This window comes from Lissotriton vulgaris, chromosome 3_1 (genome assembly GCF_964263255.1).
Source record: "Lissotriton vulgaris chromosome 3_1, aLisVul1.2, whole genome shotgun sequence".
NCBI lineage: Eukaryota > Metazoa > Chordata > Amphibia > Caudata > Salamandridae > Lissotriton > Lissotriton vulgaris.
The window spans coordinates 1,110,518,140-1,110,542,599 of record NC_141689.1 but is presented as its reverse complement, the minus strand read 5'-3'; the positions used below and the strand labels follow the sequence as shown (position 1 = coordinate 1,110,542,599).

General features: G+C 45.9%; 1 protein-coding gene and 1 pseudogene across 1 annotated transcript in view; one reads left to right on the top strand and one right to left on the bottom strand.

Annotated features, from left to right (window-relative positions):
* Positions 1–24,460, bottom strand: part of LOC147727508 (NACHT, LRR and PYD domains-containing protein 12-like) — a 510,438-nt gene that overhangs the window by 227,902 nt on the left and 258,076 nt on the right. The window lies entirely within an intron of this gene.
* Positions 19,216–24,330, top strand: LOC147727509 (uncharacterized; annotated as a pseudogene).

Below are 24,460 nucleotides of genomic sequence, written 5' to 3'. Positions count from 1 at the left end.
AAGTATATAAGCTATGTACTGTCAATAAAAAGCAGCGCTCTCTATCCCTTCTTCCACCCCTGTGGTGGGAAGAACATGATATACTGGTCCTGACCATTCCTTTTGAGGAATAAAACCCCTAAGAACTCTAACACCACGGACTCTGTTTTTTTCTTTCCGATTTGAGTTATTATTGATTAAGTACTTACCTGCATAGAAATTAAGACGGTAAATTATATATTTACATCATTTTGGCGCCCGAATAGGGACCCCTCCCCCACCTCACGCGCCGGTTGGTGCGTTGCAAACTCTGTCCCCTGCCATCAGTTAGAAGGAAACTACGCGTACCGGCAGGATTTCCTGCATCTCCCTCTGGCCCACGGAGGTGACGAAGACTGCGATCAGTACCCAGACGAGGCGGTGAGGAGTGCGGAGGATCCCGACCAGAGCCTAGCCGAAAGAAGCAAGGTCCGAGGTGTCAAGAGGCCCACCAGTTTTCCGAAGTTTTCCGAAGTCGAGCCGAGTCCAGTCCAGTCGAGTTTTCCGAGGCCTTCTGTTTCCGTGCTTCCCGGTGAGTACCATTGCTGGGACGTATCTAGACGGGTTTGGGTACACAAGTCCGGTCTGCACTGTTTTTAGACAGTGTATCTGTACTGTTTAGCAGTACATCCGTTATTCAAGTTTCTGCACTGTTTCAGCAGTGTATCTGTACTGTTTAGCAGTACATCCGTTATATAGGGTAGTGATATATGTCTTAAATGTCCTTTCATGTGATTAATGTCGTGGTATGAATGTGACTGTTTTTAATGTGCATTATTGTGTTCTTGTATAACTAGCTGTATTCAGTATTAAGTAGTTAGGGTTGAGCATTCAGTATTAAGTAAACAAGATGCCGTTTTTCAACAAGTTAAAGCAGATAGGAACTAGGAAAGGGATACTAGAGGAAGCAATTCCTATCCCCCCTAGGGACACTCCAGGAAACTTCATGTACCACAAGCATGGCTTAGATGCCATATTGTATCTAGATTTATGGACCGACTATACTAAGCATCTAGACGAAAGACACAGATGGCCTGTTACCGGAACATGGGATGCCGAGTGCATCATGAAGGTAGAAGAAGCATTATGGAAAAAGAAAGCCAGACAATCTCAGAAAGACGCCATAGAGTTTTGGCGTAAGGAATCACATAAGCGTGCTGAAAAAGCACTACGTAGAGAAGACAGACTTAAAGAATCAGACAAGGCCCAAGAAAACGAGTTAGTTACCGAGGGGATCCGAGTAAAAACAGAACAAGTAGACCGCGCACGAAATGACCTCGTAAACGGTATGTATCTCGCGGCCGAAGGTTCGCCTGAGGCCATTTCAGAAATACCGAAAAATCTGCCGCCACCATTAGTTCCAACTAAAGTAATGCATAAGACCACTAAAGACATATTCCTGAATTCCTACCTAGAGGATGTAGCACCCGCTTACACCAATCTGCCTGTCCGCGCCCTGCCTAACGACAGGGACGGGGGTGGTAACCCGCCCCAAGATCATATTCCGCCAGTACCACAACAGAATACTGCTGTTCCACCACCTCCACCACTTCCCGTACCTAAAGTTGATCTACCGAAACCACTTCTACCTGATCCTGCTAAAAGAAAAATTCAAGTTCAGGTACAGACTCCACAGAGAGATAATGCCCAAGCTTCCGCCTCAGGAGGTGCGACCGGGGGTCTTCACACCCCGCCATTAACACGCAGGTTACAGCTCGGGGATTTGCGGAATCCTCTTGTGTTCAAGTCACCCCGCCTTGACATATTCAAAGAAAACCTTTCAGTTTGCAGATATGATCCCGTACCCGGTAAAGACGATATAATGATGATGGCATCACTACGGTTAAGATCTGCTACTGATTTCCTGCTGTGCTATGCAGGAATGAAGGAACGCCTAGATAGAATATATGAGTTTATTCAGACGGGGAAAGACCCTGACAGTATTCAGGATGCCATGGACCGTCAGAAAGTTGACGTTCAAGCACAGATACTACGTTTTTTCATAAATTGCCTAATAAGAGAACGAGACAGGCCTGGGACAGATCAGAGCGAGTTAGATGCACTAAACAAATGGGGTCAAAATATATCTGAAGGAAAACATGATAAGGGGACTTGCATAGCCAGTATGTACAAGAAAATTAGAAAAACAGTGATAGAAATACACCAAAAAGAGAAAGAAAAGGCTTCCTCCGAGGAGGAAGAAGAAATTGAAGAACCAGAAAAGACTACAGATACTATAGCGTATGTAGGTAAGGGAACTTACCTTAGGAAAGGTATCCGTCCAGAAAGCAAGAGAGTTTTTCTCTCTGCCTTAACCAACCCGAATTCTTCTGAACATCAGTTCCAGGAAACTGATAAAAGACTCCGAGAGAGAGTGGGGTACCACGTACTCTATTCTATGGATGAACAAGAACTAGCCCGGTCAGCCATATTATGGTCTGAAAATCCCGACATATATAATGATGACACGGTAGCACAGACATTTCTGAACCTTTCTCCAGACGAGCAGAAATTAGCAGGTGTATACATAATTCAGCACCTCCTCACGAAATACAGAAACCAACATTCTGATCCAGGCCCCTTACCCGAAATACTAGAAGCACTACTCATGGATAGATGGAGAGGTCTAAGTACCAAGTTAATACAAATAATTCTAGAACAACGACACAGATATAACACCTTTGTAAGCACTGAATATGTTCCCGCTCCGCCCCCAGAAAGGAAAATGTATCACATGCAACGCCTGAGTGGCATTGAAAGTCAGAACCCCTTACGAGAAGTACACCCAGTTATGGGTGAGGATAATATCTTGAAACGTGTATATGTACACACACCACTGACCAAGTTAGAACTGTTAGAAATGAAGAAACTAGTACCCTGCCATGATAAAGACCCTGCAGGTTTTCACAGAGAACTTAAAGACATGTTACTGATGGGGGATTACACATACGAAGATATCATGAAAATGTTAAAGGTACTGCTGCCCACGGGCATCTACGAGAAATTAAAGGAAAAGGAATGGGAGGTGGGAGAGAAAAAGATTGCATGGGCAGAAATAGAAGATGAAGAGAACAAACGTGTCCCAGGGGTAGGCCTTGGGGACAAAACTAAAGCATTACCAGGTTTGATAGTACAAGTTCTGCCAAGATTATTGACAACTAGAAAAGAAGACTGGGATGCAATCTCAGCATGTAAACAGAAACCCGACGAAGATACTAGTGACTTTTATTCAAGATTCGAGAAATGTTTTATTATTAATAGTGGTCTTAAACCAAGTAGCGAGTCGTACCCGCATCTTTTTGTATCCAAGTTAGTTGAGAATTCTCTGTTAGCAGTCAAGAATCGTGTATACAAGGTTGAGAGTACCTGGCAAGCAAATACGCCATCCCAGATGTTAGAAATGTTACAATACCATCAGAACAGAATTAGAGAAGAACAAGATCAGGAACAGAAACGTATGAAAGACACGAAAATGAAAATGTTAGTAGCCCAGTCGGTACATACCGACGGAAACAGAAAGGGTACGAATCAGACAAATCATTCTGCAGCTCCCGTTAAAGGGACATGCAACTATTGTAAGCAGCCAGGTCACTACGTACATGAATGTCCAGTTCTGAAACATAACATAGCAACAGGTAAAACTAAAGAGAGACCGCATCCACCAAGACAAGATCAGGTCCAGCAACAGACTTCACAGAATGTACAGCCCATGCAGAACACACAGCCTACGCATGCTTCATCTCATACAGCACAGACAGTAGCGGTACCACAGCCCACCGCTTCGACTCAACAAGTTTCCCAACAGATGTACCAGTATGCCCAATCTGCTTATCCAGAGTATCAACGATACACATGAAACAGCCTAGAGAGGGAATTTGGCTTGCCTCTTATTGAAATTCCTGTAGATCAAGAAGGTCCTTATGTACACAGTCAAGTATTGGGAAAAGATAGAAAGTTTTTAATTGACACAGGGGCAAGCCGCACCACGATCAGTCATAATGAAGTCCCAGGGGCACCCCTCTCAGGCTCACAGAATGTTTCCCTTGGTTTTTCAGGACAGCCCATTGTAAATGAAGTATCTGAACCAGTCCCCCTGGCTGTGGGTCCATTATCGCGAGTTACAGACTTGCTACTTACGAAATCATGCCCAGAAAATCTGTTAGGAATTAAAACATTGAAGGCTTTAGGAGCCATAATCTGCTGTTCCCCGGAGGGGGTTAGACTCTTTCTGCAGGATTTCAAGGGTCATTATGTCTTACGAGAATTCGATGGCAGATTGAAAAATGTACCAGATCACTTGTGGGCAACAGGCCCAACTGATGTAGGTTGTATGCATATCACACCATACCGTGTTACACTCAAGACAGGAGTTGTTCTACCACGAATCAGACAATACAAGTTACCACCCGATGCTGTAGTGGCTTTACTGAAAATCATTGAAGAGCTCATTGCCCAAGGAGTGGTCGTAGAGACCGACTCCAATATCTGTAATTCACCCATCATTCCAATTCTTAAACGTACTGATCCCAATGCACCGCCAGTATATCGGCTGGTGATTGATCTAAGAGAGCTGAATAAATGTATTGTACCACAGTACCCTGTGGTCCCCGATATCTCTTCCTTATTGACTGCTATTGATTCAGAAGCAACGTTCTTTACTGTAATTGATCTCAAGAACGCCTTCTTTAGTGTACCTATTGATCCAGAGAGCCAATATCTCTTCGGATTCAGTTTAAATGGACGAAGTTTCAAATTTTCCCGCGCACCTCAAGGATTCACAGAAAGCCCCAGCATCTATAGTCAAGCACTGAAAAGACAACTAGATTGTATTCAAATGCCAGTTAACACTGCTTTACTGCAATACGTCGATGATCTGCTGATCACCGCACAAAGTGAGCCCGAATGTGAACAAGCATCACTGACAGTCTTACATTTTCTGGCCGACAAGGGACACAAGGTGTCTCCTTCGAAGCTACAATTCTGTGTTCAGCAAGTTGTGTACTTGGGTCACTTGCTGTCCAAAGTGGGGAGACAGCTCACTCCCGATCGCATTCAGTTAATTGTAAACATGCCACGACCCCAGACACAAAAGGAAGTGCGGGCCTTCATAGGCCTCACCTCGTACTGCAGACAATGGATTCCTCAATATGCATTTCTAGTTAAACCACTCATCCAGTTAACGACACAGGAGGCAGCGACTTCGACTGTCCTCCCTTGGACTCAGGAACATACACAAGCCTTTGAGGAACTAAAGAAAGCATTATGTCAAGCACCAGTTTTAGCGACACCATGTTACAGCAAACCGTTTACACTTTTTGTTACAGAACGTGAGGGTACGGCATTGTCTGTCCTCACTCAAGATCAAGCAGGTTCACATAAGCCTTGCGCTTATTTTTCAAGTACATTGGATTCAGTAGCCCAGGCACTCCCTGCGTGCTTAAAGTCTGTAGCAGCAACAGCATTAGCAATCAGACAGAGTGATTCAATTGTTCTAGGACATCAGTTAACAGTACAAGTTCCACATTCTGTAGAGGTTCTGTTAAACCGAACCCAGACTCAACACTTGACTATAGCACGACTGACAGGTTACGAATTGACACTATTCCAGCCACACATAGAAATCAGACGCTGCAGCATTCTGAACCCCGCAACACTGTTACCTACAATTATGACAGATCCAGCCCTGCACAATTGTATAGAAATCATTAATGCAGTAACAAAGCCCCGACGAGACTTAACAGATGTTCCATTGACAAATCCAGACCTGACACTTTATGTGGATGGTTCATGTATGCGAACAAGTACAGGAGAATTAGTGGCCGCATATGCCGTGACCACTGAAACCGAAGTAAAAGAAACACATCGTATTGACACACTGTCTGCTCAAGCGGCAGAGCTTATTGCTCTGACCCAAGCCTGTATTCTAGCCAAGAACAGAAATGTTAATATATATACTGATTCCCGTTATGCGTTCGGAGTTGTACACGACTTCGGCATGTTATGGCAGGAACGAGGTTTTCTGACCTCTCATGGTGCCAAGATCCAACATGGTCCCCTCATTCAAGCACTGTTAGAAGCAATACATCTGCCTTCAGGTATATCCGTCATGAAGTGTAAAGCACATACTAAAGTTACAGATTCTGCTTCCCAGGGTAACGACCTGGCAGACCAGACAGCAAAACATACAGCACTGACTCACACTCAGACAACGGATGTGACAAAGACAATAGGACCGACAAATTGCATGACAGTCAGGGATCCCACACTAGATGTAATCGATATTCAGGCACATGCTACTCCAGATGAAATAAAGAAATGGACTGAACTAGGAGGGATCCAGACAGATCAAGGTTGGATGACGAAGGGAAAATCTACATGGTTTCTCCCTGATTCTATGGTTTAAGTCATGATTAAAACAGCACATAGTCCAGCACACCTAGGAGAAAAAGCGATGTTAGACAGTTTACAAAATCTTTGGAGCAATAAACACTTACGAGCAGCAGCAAAACAGAAAGTGCGTACTTGCATGATCTGTTGTCAGTTCAATCCAGGTAAAAGCGTCCCTGTAGAGCAAGGTGGATTTCATCTTCCCGATCACCCTTTTGAAGTCCTCCAGATGGATTATATCCAGATGGACCGTTGTCGAGGATTCAAATATGTCCTCGTAATTGTTTGTGCACTGTCCCGTTGGACCGAAGCATACCCAGTCCCAGATTACACTGCTCCGACCACTGCCAGGCAGTTGGTTCGTGAATTCTTCCCACGGTACGGCTTGCCTCGTGTCGTGTACTCAGATAACGGTCAGCCATTCTCATCCGAATTAATGAAGCAGGTTTCCCTATTGCTAGGATACCAGTGGAGATTCCATTGTGTCCGACATCCCGAAGCCGCAGGCCTTGTAGAAAGGCATAACCAGACATTAAAGACACGCCTTGCTAAAATATGTAAAGAGAAAGGGGTCGACTGGATAGTCGCCCTGCCAGTGGCACTGTTCTATATGAGGATGGTTGCCCACTCGAGATCAGGACTATCCCCGTACGAAGTGGTCTTTGGTAGACCACCGAATATGTGGGGGACGCCCATTCCTAAGAAAATTACTGATGTTGATTGTAATATGTTGACAGATTACCTTGCCTCCTTGATGTCTGCACTCCAATCATGTCGTTCACAGGTTGCCGCAGCTTTCCCCGACAACACTGATGTAAAGCCACATGATGTCCGTCCTGGGGACACAGTTTTAGTACGGAACTTCGACAGGAAGAGTCCGCTGGAGCCCCGCTGGAAGGAGCCAAAGACCGTCCTTCTTACAACGAGGACCGCAGTGAAACTGGAAGGCAGAAAGGGGTGGGTCCACACGAGCCATATCAAAAAATACAATGAACTGAAACCAGATCCAGGCTCGTCCACCCCCACCAAAGACTGTATCAAAACTAATGACTTTAAAACTTCCGAACGAGAGAAAACTCCCCAAGAGGAGTACAGACTTAAGCTCCGATCTAGCAAGTCAGACAGTTTAATTGTTTAAGTCCTCCCCTAGGTGAATCGGTTAAATAGTTTCTGACATGTATCCCCTAGATCGAGATAGAGAGAGAGAGAATTCAAGAAACGTACATACTGCAAATCACTGCGTAGTCACTGTATAGTGACATTATTAATCATGTTTTTTCTAAGTCTTCTGATAATAGTTGCCAGTATACTTCTCCCTGTCTATTACCCTATTTTCAAGCGTGAACAATCTGCTTACAATGTATCTGCTGAACATTCTTTTAGTGAGTTACCTCCACATGAACTTTCTTACAGACTTGCGCTGCGCAACAACACATTCATTAGTATGCTACATCATTCCCATCAGACTAATAATGCTACAAACTGCTGGATATGTGGCCGACTCCCTCCCTACCAGAATTACAAGGGAGCTCTGCCCCTCTTTCCGTACCCGTTCACTCACAATGGCTCCTGTGGTGCATGGTTTAAAATAATTAATTCCTTAGATCCTGATATCGCTGTTTTCGATGGGGGCTGGGTTTGGGGAAACTTGAACTTGGTCCTGCTCGATGTCTGTTCCCCGGATAAGGAGGGACTCCCCATTAGAATAGGAACTGATCTAGAAAATGAAGTATATGGATTAGGTAATTACACAATTAACCTTATGATTCTTACTGTTGAGTCCGAAGCTGCACCAGTTCTGCCCGCTATGTCAGTATTACCAGTCACCGGTGAATTATGTGTCAGGAAGAAAGGTTCAGTACACTTAGGTCATAGTAAATGTACTACTGTGGTCGAATTCAGTGATCATGGTAAATCGTCCTTTAAAGCCATCAGTCATTCCTATTTTGTTTGTGGTCATACCGCATACATACGCCTACCTCCCGATTGGGATGGTACCTGTTATATAGCATTCCTTCTGCCACCTGTTTTTCTAGCTCCTCCTGATTATCACAGAAATACAAACATAGTAAAGAATAGACTCAGAAGAGATATCTCACTTGTCGACTACACTGAAACAGCATGGGAACAATATACCGATTTTAATAAAGGATTCTTTTTCTTTTTAGGCCCTGTCCAAAATAGTAAACTAATACGCAGATTAACTAGAACACTTGAAGCAGTAGTGAATGAAACTGCCTCCGCCCTAGGTAACTTAACCGAAGAGCAGTCCGCCATGCGGGTTGTTGTCCTTCAGAATCGTCTTGTTATTGACGTCATCTTGGCAGATAGAGGTGGAGCCTGTAAGGTCATCGGGTCAAGTTGCTGTGTTTTCATTCCACAAAACGCACCATCTGTATATCAAGCTATTACACGTCTCCACAAAATTGCAAATCAGATACATCAGAATCCAGGCACCTGGACTTGGTCCGGTTGGTTCTGGACAACGTTAACAGCTTGGGGATGGAAGATCCTATCCTTCCTAGGCATTGGCCTAGTCCTAGTATTCAGTTGCTGCCTGTGCCTACAGTGTGGGCCAGCGATTTGTGGACTGTGTGCCACTTCATGTATTGAACATTCCAGTTTCCTTTCAAGACGTAAAAGAAAGAAAGAAGAGCAAATGATGTTACAAGAACAAACTGATCGATTCATGAGGATCGATATATCATGAAGGGTCCGTAGGGAACAAGGAGGGAATGAGGAAATATAAATTATATGGTCAAGTTGTGTTCCCTAGCGCGTACCCCACCGTCTCCATGTACCAGCTTAAAGTGCATGTAACTTCCCTCCTGTGCCAGCTATGAAGACGCAAATACATTTGCGTCCAACGTTAACATGCCCTCTTTCAGACCCACCCTGAATGGGTTAAATAGTCCGTTCCTAAGTATGCTATGCCAACGTCTTTTTGTAGTGTACCTTACACGTTTTTCAGCTCTGGCAAAGTAGGCCCTGAATTTCTGCCATCGAGCCTTTTTTCTGGCTTCTGACTCGGAAAGCCTCAGCCCAGGCTGCCTCTGTACCCGTGAACTCTGACTTACTTCCAGCGCGGCCCACCGCGCTCAGCTCAGCCTGCTGCCTGCCAAGACTGAATATAACCTTCGAGTTATCTGTTCCGCTCCTCGAAAATACATTCCTGCCTACTAGTTTCAGTAAACATCCCCCTCATCTGCAGAGCAAAGGGCCAACCTGTCTCCGTGCAAGTAATTCATAGCCTCTGTTACCATGCTCCCATGGAAGGCCCCATGCCCCACACTTCTCCTGCAGACACCCAGGCGCTTATACACGCACTCACAGTCAGTATAGAATAGCTTCTGCCCCAGAGACCTTTCCCGTCCAGATAATATGGTTCCCAAACATCAGATATCAGATATGATAGAAGTACAAGTTGATCTGACATGCCAGACTTCTGTCTCTTTCCGTCAGTGTAAATGTCAAGCCCCCTGCACCCTCCAGTTTCACGTCAATCACACGTCATGTAGCTGCGCGCGCATCCAAGCTTCCGATTTCTGCTGACATTGCAACTTTTCTGTTTAGGGCCACCCCCTTGTGACACCTACCTGTGACGTTTCTAGCACACACCTCTAATTCACGCCTAGTCCACGCCTTCTGATTACGTACTAGTAACACGTGGACACTGTTATCTTGTCTTCTCTCAGCTGTTACGCCTACTGCATTGCTTTCTATGCTGTAAATTAAGTATATAAGCTATGTACTGTCAATAAAAAGCAGCGCTCTCTATCCCTTCTTCCACCCCTGTGGTGGGAAGAACATGATATACTGGTCCTGACCATTCCTTTTGAGGAATAAAACCCCTAAGAACTCTAACACCACGGACTCTGTTTTTTTCTTTCCGATTTGAGTTATTATTGATTAAGTACTTACCTGCATAGAAATTAAGACGGTAAATTATATATTTACATCAAACTACATAGATAGGATTGATTTTGTCCTTGGTGTTGTGGCCCTCACATTCCCCCCTTATCCCTGATATATTGTGACATACAAGAGTGCTTTTGTCAATTGCCCTTGCCTTGGATCATATATAGTATATGCTTCAGCTTCAGACGAAAAAGAGATGTGGGTTCCACCCAAAAAATTAGCTTGGTTAAGAGTTTCGAGCAAAATGTATAAAACGTGCAAACATTTGAAACCTAGGCAATTTGCTGGCGCGTCTCATCGCAAGATAATTGTGCGTTTAAACAAAATTAGGGCGCAAATGTCAGAATCTTCTGCAACTCCCTCCCAAAAAGGTAAGGCATTCTCCTTCGCCTTTGTGAAAGTTAAGATCAAATCTGGCTGAAAGAGGCAGCAGCCCACGTCCCCTTTGTAACCCTTCTGTGTCTCACTTGTGACGTGTGCTGCCCCAGTATAGCATACCCTTGCGCGCATTCATCTTCACTGACTGAGATGGGCCCTTACTGAGCCCACCAGAGCAATGTAAAATATGGTTAAATGATGTGAATTACCCAGTTACAAGTGTTCTTTTTTCCTTTCCTTCTTTTTAAATATGTTTATTTGTCTTGCCGTTAGACATACTGTCTCACCTAATATGACAGCATATCTCTGTGAATATTACATTAACTGACTTATAGCAAAAACAATTCTATTACATTTATTGTAGAGTCGACATATAATAGGTGAATAACTAGGGAAGACCAACACTAGACACACATTTCTAGACTCTGGGCAATGGCTACCACTATACAGTCAACAAAAAGGACAAAGAAGCAATTACGTTTGCAGTCTTATAATATAAAAGTATGTGTGTCTTTAAATTAATGGCATTCATCCACTTCCCTGTTCAATTCAATTTTCTTAAGGCTTAAAGGCCATGTTGATCCTCTTGTATGTTAATGGTATATCATTTGGCCATCTTTGGCGCAATATTTGAAATTAATAGGGAACAGGTTTTAGTACAGCAGCACACTTGTTATCACTGTATGCTTTCCTCTTTCATTTAATAACCATATTATGTACCCTTATTTTGGGCGCCAGCCAGGGTCTCACAGAAAAAAAGTGCTCTAGATCTGCCTTTTAACTATATCATTAATGATGGAGGACGGTTTAAGCATATATTTGAAAACTTAAAAATGTCTGTCTCGTCCTTTCATGTGATTGTGAAAGAAAGCAGTGCACATCAGTGTAGTTGTGTGCGTATTCAATAACTTACTGGAAATATTTTCTGGTCAGCATGCTGATTTAAACACTTTGATTGGAAACAACAGACGATCTTGTGGGCCATAAATAGCACCCTCTAGAAATAACTGTACGGTGTCCAGCAATTCTTGACTTCCGTCATTTTTTTGTTTGACTTATCTGACTACCTCTTTCATAATACTGGCACAGTCCCAAAATCTCTGTTATAACTTCCTCTTGTCCGTCCACCACTAACATCCCATATTAATGTTCTTTTGCAAGTAGTGCACTGAAAGGTTTTTCTTGAGAAACGTTATGTTCACCTTCATAAATGGATCTAAAAAAATCTTTTACAAATAAATTCGCCAACAGAACCAAATAAACATCATGCCTGGGTGTGGTACATGTGTTGCACAGGCATCAATGAAACAAATGTAATCTAATGAAGTGTCAGATTTGATAAAGTAAAAACAAGTCATCTCCCACCCGCGCACTTAGGATACACGTATGACTCTTTTGTAATGCAACAATGTCATTGTTGGAAATTCATCTGCCCACTGCCATTGCAATTTCCAACATGTATTAATGTTTTAATGCCGAATTTCTAAGCTTTATCCACCATTAATGCATACGCGCATCTGACACTCATCTGTTGCAGAAACGTTTTACACATGCATCTGAGGTAGTAGCAGAATAACAAGGAACGTGTAGTTTTTGCAATTTTTCCTCAAAGTGTTATTTTGTATCGTGTGTGGGGGGAGTGTACGTGTGTGTTCTGCGTGTGTGTGCGGTGTTGGGGGAGAGGTCTGAAAGCACATGACATGGTCAAAACATTTGGAATATTTAACATTTTCATTTATCATTTGCCAAGATAATTTGGAGCACTAATCCCAGCTCTCACAATTCATATAAAATAAGCCAGACTATGGAAAGCATACTGTGCACCATTGGTGCACAAAGCTCTAAATGTGGAATTCAAAGTCTCCTGCAGCATCTTTTGGAAGGGACGAGAAATTATTTTTTAAATGGCATGCCGTACCTGCCTACATTTGTCTCTCTTCAACACAGAATTCTAATTCTGTCTGGGAATTTCAAATTATTTGGCCATGGAGCTGTGGTTTCCAAGATTCTGATAGGATTTAAAAGCTTGGAATCCTGAACAAAGATGTATTCCATATGGGGAGACCCTTTAGGCAAGTTTCTGAGAACCAGACTGCAATTTGTAATTCGCACTTGAGGGAATGTAATTTTGATCCTATCTGAGATAAATGTAGGAGTGCATCATATCTATGAGTAGTTAGCACTAAAACGTATTTTGTGATTAATATACAAAAGGTAAAGACGGGGTATTGCATATATAAAGTGCTCTATGTATAACAGATGTGGCTCATAAGTGTGTGTTTCAGTTGAGATTAATAGAGAAACTTAATGAACTATCTTATTAATGAATAGGAGAAATGTATAGGTTGTAGGAAAGTGGCCCTACTTGCACAGCTACCCCCACTTTTTGACTGACAAATGATGCACTTTTGACTTGGTGTGCCCTGGGTCCGAGCCAATCAGGTTCCTAGGGCATGTGTTCTTGCCCAAAGCTGTACCTTTGTAACCTCAATTGGCATCTCTGGCCACAGGTAGGCCCCTTGTAAAAGGTAGCATGGGTACCAGGGGTACTGTGACAAGAGAAGGCCTGCAAGGGCTGCAGCACCTGTTGTGCCACCCTTAGAAGCCCTGTACCTTAACACCCACACACTGCCATTGCAGGCTGCGTGCTTTGGTGCAGAGAAAAGTGAAGAGTCGACATGGCACACATCAGGGGTACCTACTAATCTCCAGAGAAGGAGGCAGGATTCTGACTACCAACTACAGAAAACCGACAGATAGGAACAGCCTACTACTCTATGAAAGCCATCACCCGAAGGCTTTGCGGGACAATCTCCCGTGGGTCTGTTCGTATGCCTCCATCGTAACTGCAACACCATGAAAGAGTATGAATTACAAGCTTCAACTCTGAGATCCAAATTGATAACTCGCCATTACCCTAAGAAGATCATTAAGCAGGCATGCAAATGAGCGAAGAATAACCATCGGGACAGCCTCCTGGAAAGCAAGGGTAAACCCTTGATGGAGAAGCTTACATGGGTCACTACCTTCACCCCTTCATCAAATACGATTCAGAAAATCATCAAAAAACATTGGTCAATTTTGAATACAGGGACTTTGATGGTGTGAGTCCCACCTCTATTTGCATACAAAAGCACAGATAACCTCAGAGCCATGCTTGTTCATACTTGCCCTACTTTGCTGAGGGACCCCCAGACCACACTTTGGGTACTTCGTCTTGTTCAGAGAGACTGTCCCAGCGGGTCTTGTACAGTGTGCCCCCTTTCACAAGCTACCAAGACAATTGACATTGACCTGCCACACCCCTGGGTAGCAAAAGGCACCACACCAATTGCAATACAAAGAATTGCATATACCTTATCACGTGCCTTGCGGTCTTAGATATGTAGGCATGACTACAAGAATGGTGAAAACACGTACAACTGAACAACGTAGCACCATACGCTGCAGGAGGACTAGCACTAAAATGGCCTCCCATTTTCTAGAGCGTAACCATACGGTGGATAATCTGAAATGGATCAGAATTGAGCCTACCAACAAATGGAACATGAGGTCACTTTTCTCTGGAGAACAGCAATGGGTGTTCCGCCTTAAGGCACACATTCACGGACTGAACTATGACATCCCGTGTTCTAGGTACACTATGTAATCTGCACCACTGTATTCGTAAAAGAAATAATTTTTTAAGTAAAAAATGATTTTCAAGTAACAGTTTTCTCAGCTGAGATCTAACACATACTTATCATATTGCTGTACCTATTAGGAGAGACCACTTTGTCAATACCCAACATCTTTGTCGATCTTTCATCTTCAGCTTAGTTCTTGCACACACAAAACATATGAGCAGGTACTTACATTATGAACACATTGGGAATTTTACCCTTCCCCTACAACATTCCGTCATACTCCTCTAATTTAGCACTACTGGAACGCGACTGCTCTCAGGTACCGGCTCCTTCCGGGTTAGCAGACGTGGGTAGGTGACTATGCCAAGAGCTACCAGTCGACACTGTGAGTATGCTTTAACGAGCGGCTAGGATTTCTCCTTCACCACACGACCCCTTTATTTCGCTGTCTCCTTCTCCACTTGTAATCCTGAACCCCTTCAAGTTGCCTCATTCAACAGTTCGCTTGTAGCAAACGCCTGCTATTACCTCTGAGGAACTCCCTTTCACTTTGAGAGCGTATATTTGTATGTGTTTTAGGTGGGACGAGTCTAAGTGATCTTGCTAAAGATGTAGTGCATTTCTTTTGTCACATGATCACCAATCACTCACATTTGAAATTTGTTTTGAATGAGTGACACACAGCAATTATATCAAACAATCAATCAATCAATCAGGAGGTTTATAAAACGCACTACTCAATGAGGGTCTCAAGGCGCTGGAGGGGGGTGCAGCTCTAGGTTCGCCGAAAAGCCAGGTCTTGAGGCTCTTCCTGAAGGTGTGCAGGGTGGGGGAGCATCTGATGTTGACTGGGAATTCGCTCCAGGCTTCGGCTGCGATGTAGGAGAAGGCTCTTCCCCCGGCTCTGGTTCTGTGGATGCGTGCGGCCGTAGCTAGGGCGAGGTCGGCGGAGCAGAGGTTTCTTTTGGGTGCATGGAAAGAGATTCTTTCACTGAGGTATTTTGGTCCGATATTGTGGAGGGATTTGTGGGTGAGTAACTTGAAAGTTACTCTCTTCTCAAAGGGGAGCAAGTGGAGGTCTTTCAAGTGTTGAGTCATGTGCTCATGTGGTGGGGTGCCAAGGACGAGTCTGGCTGCGGTGTTTCGGTTGGTCTGGAGTTTCTGTAGCAGGGATGTGTTGATTCTCACATAGAGGGCGTTTCCGTAGTCCAATCTGCTGGTAATGAAAGCGTGGGTGAAGGTTTTTCTGGCTCAGAGAGGGACCCACTTTAAGGTCTTGCAGAGGATGCGGAGGGAGTTGAAATATGTGGAGGCGACAGCTTGGCATTGCGAGTCATGGTGAGGGAGGAGTCTAGAATGATACAGAGGTTCTGAGTGTGGTTCGTTGGGGTGAGTGGGTGTCCGAGGGTGGGGGGCCACCAGGAGCTGTCCCACGCAGTAAGGGAGGGTCCAAGAACGAGGACCTCTGTTCAGTTTTAGGCATCTGTCGCTCACCAGGCTGCAACGTCTTTCATTCCTTCTTGAAAGCTGAGTCTGGTGTCTTCGGGGTTCTTCGTGAGGGAGAGGATGAGCTGGGTGTCATCAGCGAAGGATAGAATGCTGAGCCCATACTGTCTGACGATAGCATTGAGGGGGGCCATGTAGATGTTAAATAGAGTGGGGCTGAGCGATGATCGTTGGGGTACTACGCAGTTGATCTCTGTGGGTTCTGAGAGGAAGAGTGGGAGTCTGATCCGTTGGGTTCTGCTGGTGAGAATGGAGCAGATCCAGTCAAGGGCGAGTCCTTGTATGCCAGCATCATGGAGTCTGGTTGCAAGAGTGTGGTGGGAGACGGTGTCGAAGGCAGTGGAGAGGTCTAGCAGGATGAGGGCTGTGATGTGTACCTGGTCGAATAGCATGCTGATGTCATCGAAGGCAGCGAACAGGGCGGTGTTGGTGCTGTGGTTGCTGCGGATCCAGACAGGGAGGAGTCGAATATGACATTCTCTTTGTTGAAGGTGGTCAGTTGTATGTTGACGAATTTCTCTGTGACTTTGGCTGTGAAGGGAAGGAGAGAGATGGGCCGTTAGTTTTTTAGGTCTGTTCGGTCGGCCGAGGCTTTCTTAAAGGGCAGGCTTGACCTCGCCCACTTCCAGTTGTCGGGGAAGATGCCGGCTTCGAAGGTGGCGTTGATGGTGCAGCGTAGTTCAAGCGCGATGGCGGCTCTGTGGAAGATGTGAAGCGGGCAGGGATCTGTGGGAGTTCCTGAGTGGGTTCTTTTCATGGTTGCAGTGGTGTCTTTGGTGGTGACCGGTGTCCAGGGGGTGGGCTGGCTGTCATTGCTGGAAGGGAGGGTGGTTTCTGCATTCTGCTCGCTGAAGTTGTCGTAGAGGGCCTTGATCTTTAGGAGGAAGTAGGAGCCGAGTTTGTTCTAGAGGTCTTGGGAAAGTGTGATGTCCGTGGCTTCACTGGGAGGTTTGGTGAACTGCTGGATGATGTTGAAGAGTTCTTTTGAGTTGCTGGTGAGGATTTTATTCCTGATGAAGGTCCTCTTGGTGGTTCTTATGAGTTGGTGGCATTCTGTCATGGTTTACTTTTAGGTGGACTGATCTTCAGTTGTTTTGCTGTTTCTCCGTTGTTTCTCAAGCCGTCTGCATGAGCGTCTAGCTTCCTGGAAGTCAGTGGTGAACCAGGCGGCCTTCAGAGGGCATTGTCTGTTGGGGTGGCGGTGGGGAGCGAGTTTGTCTGCGCAGCTGGAGATCCAGTGGTGTAGTTCAGTGGCTGCAGAGTTGGCATCGGTCGTGGGAGAGGGGGGTCGTGGATGAGGGTAGAGTTGAGGTCCTCTTCTGTGGCCTTGCTCCAGTTCCTTCGTGGTGGGCACGGGCAGGCTTGTGTGTGGTGGTGGTGCTGAAGGAGAAGTGTACGCAGTGTTGGTCTGTCCAGAGGGGCTGCGAGGTGTGACTGAAGTGGATGTTAAATAAGCCTATGAAGATGGGGTTGAGGATGTGTCCGGCCTTGTGGGTGAGGGTGGTGACGAGCTGCTTCAATCCAAGGTTGACAAGGTTGTCGAGGAGGGCTGTGGAGTCCGGGTCACAGTGGTTGTCAAGGTGGAAGTTCAGGTCTCCGATGAGTATGTAGTCTGTGGAGGCGATTGAGTGGTGTGCGACAAGGTTGGCAATGGCGGTGGGGAAAGGAGCACTGGAACCGGAGGGTCTGTAGGAAAGGGTGCCGGGAGGGTAGTTCTGGGGCTGGTCTGGGTCTGGAAGTGGAAGTGTTCGGTGTTGAAGAAGGGGCTGCTTGTGCTGGAGGTGGAGAGTCGGAGGGAGCTCTTGTGTGCTCTAAAAGCAGTTTGAATTACACAGTCATTACTTTTGGAATACTTTTGGATTACATTGACTACGTGAGGTGGTATGCCTAGATACCACGCTAGGGATCTCACAGTACATGGTAAGTAAGACTTTTAAAGGTTTGCTGTGTACTTACATCTTCTCCATACAAAATATCAGTTCAACGCAGAACATTTTAGAGGCAAAAACGCATAACATCGATCCCTATAGGAGAAACATGATTGTCAGTTTCAAAGGTAAGTACTCGACTCATGAATGGGAGTTTTTGAGGTCAAGACCAAGGTTCCCCAAGGTCTAGGTTGGACCTCAAGTTCCATCTCCAGTGGAACTGAGGTGGCCGGGTGCAGAGTGCAAGAGCCCAACATTAGCCAGTGGGGCTAAGGAGGACTTCAGTCAGGGACTGCTCACGAGCAGGACACTCGGTTGTGGTAGCAAAGCTCCAGGGGTTAAGATCAGCACTGCAGGGGTCAACATTCAGCACAGGAGCTGCACCACTAGCGGCACAGTGGCGGCTGGGTGCTGAGTGCCAAGGCGACATCGGGGACCCCGTGGATCTTCGGTTAGGCAAAGAGGTTGCAGGCTGAGGCTGGCAGCCTTCCTGAAGGCAACCACTGGCTGGAGACGTAAGTTGGGACTTTGGGGAATGTCTGGACACCATCGGTTGGGCTGCACAAGGCTGAGGGGTGTGGGGTGCAGGGGTGTCTTTTGGAGTCAGGTTCTTCTTACCGGCTCCTGTCGAGGGGCCCTTTATGTTGAGGTTGCATGTGAAATGTAAATGTACAGGAATTTATATAGCGCAAATCACCGAGCGGTTTCTAAGCGCTTGCTTAGGGAACCCGTCCTGGTATTCCCCTGTGAGATAACCCCAGCAGGTTATCCGCAAGGTGAAAGCCAGGCATCCCGCCGCAAGGGGCCGTTGTGGAGATTAAGCAAGCTATTGTCCAGAGTCGCAGAGTGTGAACCCGTGAATCGAGTAGGCACCGGAGCGAGAATTGTCGAGTCCATGGACATTTTTAGGACTCAAGACTCCGCCGAGCCGGGAATTGAACCCTGGTCCCGGGCCGACCTCTGCTTCCAGGTCTGCCTCCTCTAACCAGTGAGCCACACTTCTCCACCAGGTTGCATGTGTCGTCTTGATGCTTGAGGGAAGTTGGAGATCACAGTGTCCCAGGTTAGAATGGCCGGGGAGACCTCCCTGTGGTGTTGGGCTTCTCAAACGTGGGCCAGGTGCATCGGGTGCAGAGTGCTGCAGAATCGCGGAGACTTCTGGATCCGGGTTCTGGTCTTGGAGTCTTTGGTTGAGCAAACTCGGTGCTCACGGGAGACAGTCTGTAAGGGGAGAGCAGGGCAGATCCTCTGGGCTCTGGGGGGCTGCTAGACACGTCAGTTTCTTTGCTGTACGCAGGTCAGAATCAGGACAGGCCAGAAGGGCTGGCGCCAAAGCAGTAGCTGTCCCCCTTCCATTGGAGGGTGGCATAATAGCGGGCGTACTCACCCACCCAAACTGGTAATATCATAGGAGAAGTAGTCAAGGCGGTCTGTGAGCTGGGAGAGCTTGGGGAATGGGCCAAGCAGACAGGGCTTCGTGCTCAGAGTCCCGCACTGATAACAACCGAGTGACCCGACGTGATATGTTTTTGGCGCTGTTAAAGGATGGGGTGTCAAGGAGTGAGATTGATGGTATTGAGACCAAAAACATGTGGGAAATGTACTGTAAGCGAGGACTGGATAGGAAGGAGGGCAGTAGGCATGTGAATAGAAAAGATAATAAGAAAGTAAGTCACAGGGAAGAGGAGCCTGAGGAGAAGCAAGAAAAAGCAGGTGAGGAGAGAGAGACAGACAGGGAATTCATGTGAGAGTGACAAAAGAGAAAGGTTGAGACCGAGATTGCACAGATTCAGATGGGGACAGGGAAGAGGAGGAGTTGTTCCCTGAGGGTTACCCGACATTGTATTCAGATCTGCGCCGGGACCTGCACCTGGCAGATGCAGAGCTGCGCAGGTGAAAATTAGATTAGGAAATGGGCCAAGCTCCGGTGCAGGGATGGGCAAGCAGAGGTAATAGACCGCATGTGAGGGTTGAGATCTATTGGAAAAATAGAAATGTTCAGTAGGTGCGGGCCTTAATAGACACCGGAGCGGAGTTCATGTTGATACATGGCAATCCACGAAAATTTAAAGGACAGTATTTTACTATCACAGGTTTGGGTGGACAGGAAACACCAGCAGTGCAAACGGTAATTCAGATGAAAATAGGCAGACTTCCAAAGAGAGCATATACTGTTTTGATTGTGCCTATTCCTGAGTACATCATTGGCATTGACATTCTGAAAGGTATGGCCCTATATTTAGATGATGGATGCTATCAGTTTGGGTCAAAGCAGTACTTTTCGGTGTCTGCTGTGAGGGTTAGGCGCTTGAAGATTCCCCCAGTGAAGGTGCCTCAAGCAACAAAAGTAGTTCACATGAAGCAGTACAGGATTCCAGGCGGACATGATGAGAATACCGCAACAATACGGGACTTGGTGGAGGCGGGGATGGTGAGACTGGTTACCACAGAGTAGAATAACCCAATGTGGCCCGTGTGCAAACTGGACGGGAGCTGGCGTATGACTGTGGATTATCGTGAGCTGAATAGGCATACACCCTCGTTGACAGCCGCAGTCCTCGACACCATCACTTTGATTGAGAAAATTCAGAAACAGAATGGGACATGGTATGCAGCACTTGATATTGCAAATGCTTTTTTCACGATTCCAATTGCCCCCGAGTCCCAGGAAAAATTCTCCTTCTCATGGTTTGGTAGGGAGTTCACGTTCATATCTTTACCCCAGGGGTATTTACATAGTCCTACGATTTGTCACCGGCTGTTGGCAAAGCATTTGGATGAGGTGTCAGTAATTCCTTGAGTACAACTTTGCCATTACATCGATGATGTGTTGATTCAAGGAGAGACCCAAGAACAGGTACAGGCTCAACTAGACAGAATTGTAGAGCACTTGCAAAGCAAAGGGTGGGTGATTAACCCCGAGAAGGTGCAGGGACCCTCCCAGAGTGTTAAGCCTTTAGGAATTCAGTGGCATCAGGGGCATAGAGAGGTGCTGCCACAAGTAAAGCAAAAGATCAAAGAGTTTGCAGTGCCGCGAAACAGGAAGGAGGTGCAGCATTTCATTGGATTGTTTGGTTTTTGGAGACAGCACATTCCCCATTTGAGTCATATTTTGGCCCCTTTGTACAAGGTTAAGCGGAAGAAGCATGAGTTTGAGTGGGGGAGGCCCAGCAACAGGCGTTTCAGTTAGCGAAGGAGGCTATACAGCGTGCCTTGGATTTATGGCCCATACGAGAGGGAAGCATTGATTTGAATGTAACGGTCCAGGATCAGTATGCGACTTACAGCCTGTGGCAAAAACAGGGGAGACAGAAGGTGCCCCTAGGGTTTTGGACAAAGAAATTACCTGATGCTGGAGAGCGGTACAATCCTTTCGAGAAGCAGTTGTTGGCATGTTATTGGGCTCTGGTGGATACCGAGCAGTTGACCCTGGGGCACAATGGGTTTTTGAGACATGAGATACCTATCATGAAATGGGTGATGAGCTCACCCAAGACACACAGGATTGGGCATGCACAGGAGGCTAGCGTAATAAAGTGGAAGTGGTACATACAAGACAGAGCACGAGTTGGTCCTAAAGGTACCGCAGTGCTGCATGAGCAAGTGGCGCAAACTCCCATAGCAGATGCAGAAATGTTGCAAGATGTACCCAAAGTGCGAGAGTCCCCGGTGAAATGGGGCGGGCCTTTTTCAGAGTTGTCCGCGGAGGATAAAAAGCATGTGTGGTTTACCGATGGCTCAGCCAGATATGTGGGTACCAAGAGACATTGGAAGGCAGTGTCGTTACAATCCTGTGACCAAAAAGTTGTTGTTGACTACCGCAGAGGGAAGAAGTAGTCAGTTTGCAGAGTTGGACGCGGTTTACCAGGCATTAAAGCAAGAGCTTTCTGGTACATGTCACATTTATACTGATTCATGGTCCACGGCCAATGGGTTAGCCACTTGGCTTCCCACATGGCAAGCTCATAATTGGATGATTCACCACAGGGAGGTTTGGGGAAAGGAGTTGTGGCAGGAGATTTGGGAATTGTTGTCCCAGAGTACAGTCACAGTTTATCATGTCGATGCTCCTTGCCCGACTGACTCACTAGAGCGTTGGTGCGATTCTTTTGAAGACCAAGAAGCAAAGATTCATGAAGCTGAGGTGGCGACGCAGGATTCTGACTTGGTGGGCATGGCTAAATGGGCGAATTGGAAAAGCGGACATTTGGGCGAGCGAGCCACTAGCAGGTGGGCTGAAAGTAGAGGGATGTATATTCCCCTAGATTTGATTACGACTGCGATCATTCACTGTGCTGTTTGTCAGCATACTCAGCACAGGCCAGTTCCACAGGTAGTGAGAGGCCAGCTAGGCAGAGGGAAGTTGCCAGGGCAAATATGGCAAATTGATTTCATCGGGCCGATGCCAATGAGTCGAGGATGTCAGTATGCAAGCACGGTGGTGGATACCTATTCTGGCTATCTCATCACCTTTCCATGCAAGAGAGCAACCCAGTCTAACACTCTGAAAACTTTGAATTTGTTATTTTGTATTACGGAATTCCTTTGCAGGTCCAAAGTGACAATGGGTCGCACTTTAAAGGAAAGATGGTGCAAGATTTCTGTGTGCAGCATAACATTGAGTGGGTCTATCACATACCCTATTACCCACAGGCAGCGGGTTTGATTGAGAGAATGAATGGTTTGCTGAAAGAGCAGTTGAAAAAGTTGTCTGATGGGTCATTGAAGGGGTGGAGGGATCACTTGCCTGATGCATTGCAAATTTTGAACAACCGACCCCTTGCCAATGCAGAGACTCCTTTGATGCACATGTTGACCCCGGCTTTGCAGATTAAGTTCCATGTGGCCATAAACACGATTCTGTATTGGGAGACAGCTTCTGGAGGTTTAGCTCCATATCGTGCCACACCAGAGGCTGCCGGTCTTGATTCACATGCCTTGGAACTCTATTGATTGCAACCACGAGACATTACCTTGATTGAGAAAGGAATTGGAGTTCAAATTCCCCCAGAGCATTTCGGATTAATCGCTCCTCGATCTGGGCTTGCACTTAAAGGCATCCAGGTTATGGGAGGGGTGGTCGATGCCTATTACCGGGGGAGATCAAAGTTATCCTATTGAACAGTGGAGACAATGATCTGATTGTGCAACCCGGTGACAGTGTTGACCAAATGGTCATCATGCCGGTTTATGGAGGAAATGTCATGAGGGGACGGCCCCAGCCCTTCTAACTGTGCGAGGAAAGGGCGAGTTAGGATTTACTGACAAGAACCCAGGGGTGAAATTGTGGGTGAAGTCCCCAAACAAACCTCCTGAACTTGCAGAATCAATCACTAAGGGCAAGGATAATATCCTAGTCATCATGAGACCCTGACAGGAAAAGTGGGAAAATGTACCTGCTGAAAAATGTTATTTGTGCGAGTGATTATACCAGTTTGTTTTCTGTTTCTAGATCACAGTATGGCTTGCCGCTGCGAAGCTTGCGCTGTGTGGTCGGTGTTTGGGCGTGTCCGGACGGGTCCGGGAGAACCCGGGGATGCCGAAGGGGATCAACCGCCCGAGTCGGATGACAGCATTGTTGCAGCAACCGGATAACATCTGGACCGACTTGGCTGGGAATGTGCTGAACACTTCCCACTTCTGTATGAGAAATCTTCAGAGTATAGCTGATATGATATCCACTTGTGTTGTCGCCGTACCTACCTCTGCACATGTGCTTCTGCACATCTTAAACCAAACTAACTTTGATCGGGTAGTGGAGGAAATTGATGTTCAAACACATCTGAGTCTTTATGAGTACTGTCGCTTTTGCCCGGAGGTTACAGATAGCCTCTGGAGGAACATGACGAGTATTGTTAGCTACAATATCTCTACTGGAGACGTTTGCTATCAACTAACTTGTGACAATGCCAAAATTGGCAAGTGTGGCCAAATGAAACTAGAGAAAAGCAGATGATTGACCACTGATCAACAAACAAGTCAGGCACGACATGACAGTTTTTGTAGTAATGTTACCAATTATATGGTCTGTAATCACACAGTTTTAGCCGCTAGCCATGTTAACCATGTGAAATCACCTAAGGGATGGTTGTTCTTGTGTGGCAATATTTCATACACTTACATACCTTCTAACATAACTGGAGGACCTTGTGCCTTATCACAATTAAGTCTTATGCTTTTTCCCATGCATTCTATCACACGTATTCACTCTTCTAGAGCCTCTGTTCAATTACCTGAGGATTGTGACTCCAATAAAGACTTGCTTTCTAGAACAGAGTATACTAGTTTGGCTATTTCCTTTGTAGGACTGCCAGGGCTGTCCATTTATAATGCAAGGACTATTGCTAATCTTGCCTGTTTAATTGTGAAGAATCTCAATCATACTCCTGCTGCTTTAGCCGAATTATTATTAAATGTTCAAGGAACAAGAAAAGCCGTTTTGCAGAATAGGGCAGCTGTTGACTGTTTGTTGCTAAAACACAACCACGTTTGCGAGGACTTTGATGGGCTCTGTTTTTTCAATTTATCTGATCATTCTACGTCTATCCATGTGCATATTAATGCCTTAAATGATTTAGTGAAAGGGGACAGCTTTGTTATATCTTGGGTGTTATTATAGTGATAATTTGCGTTTTTATCTCATTATGTTGTTGTATTCAATGCATTCCTAATCTTCTCTCCCTTCTTTGTCCCAAATCC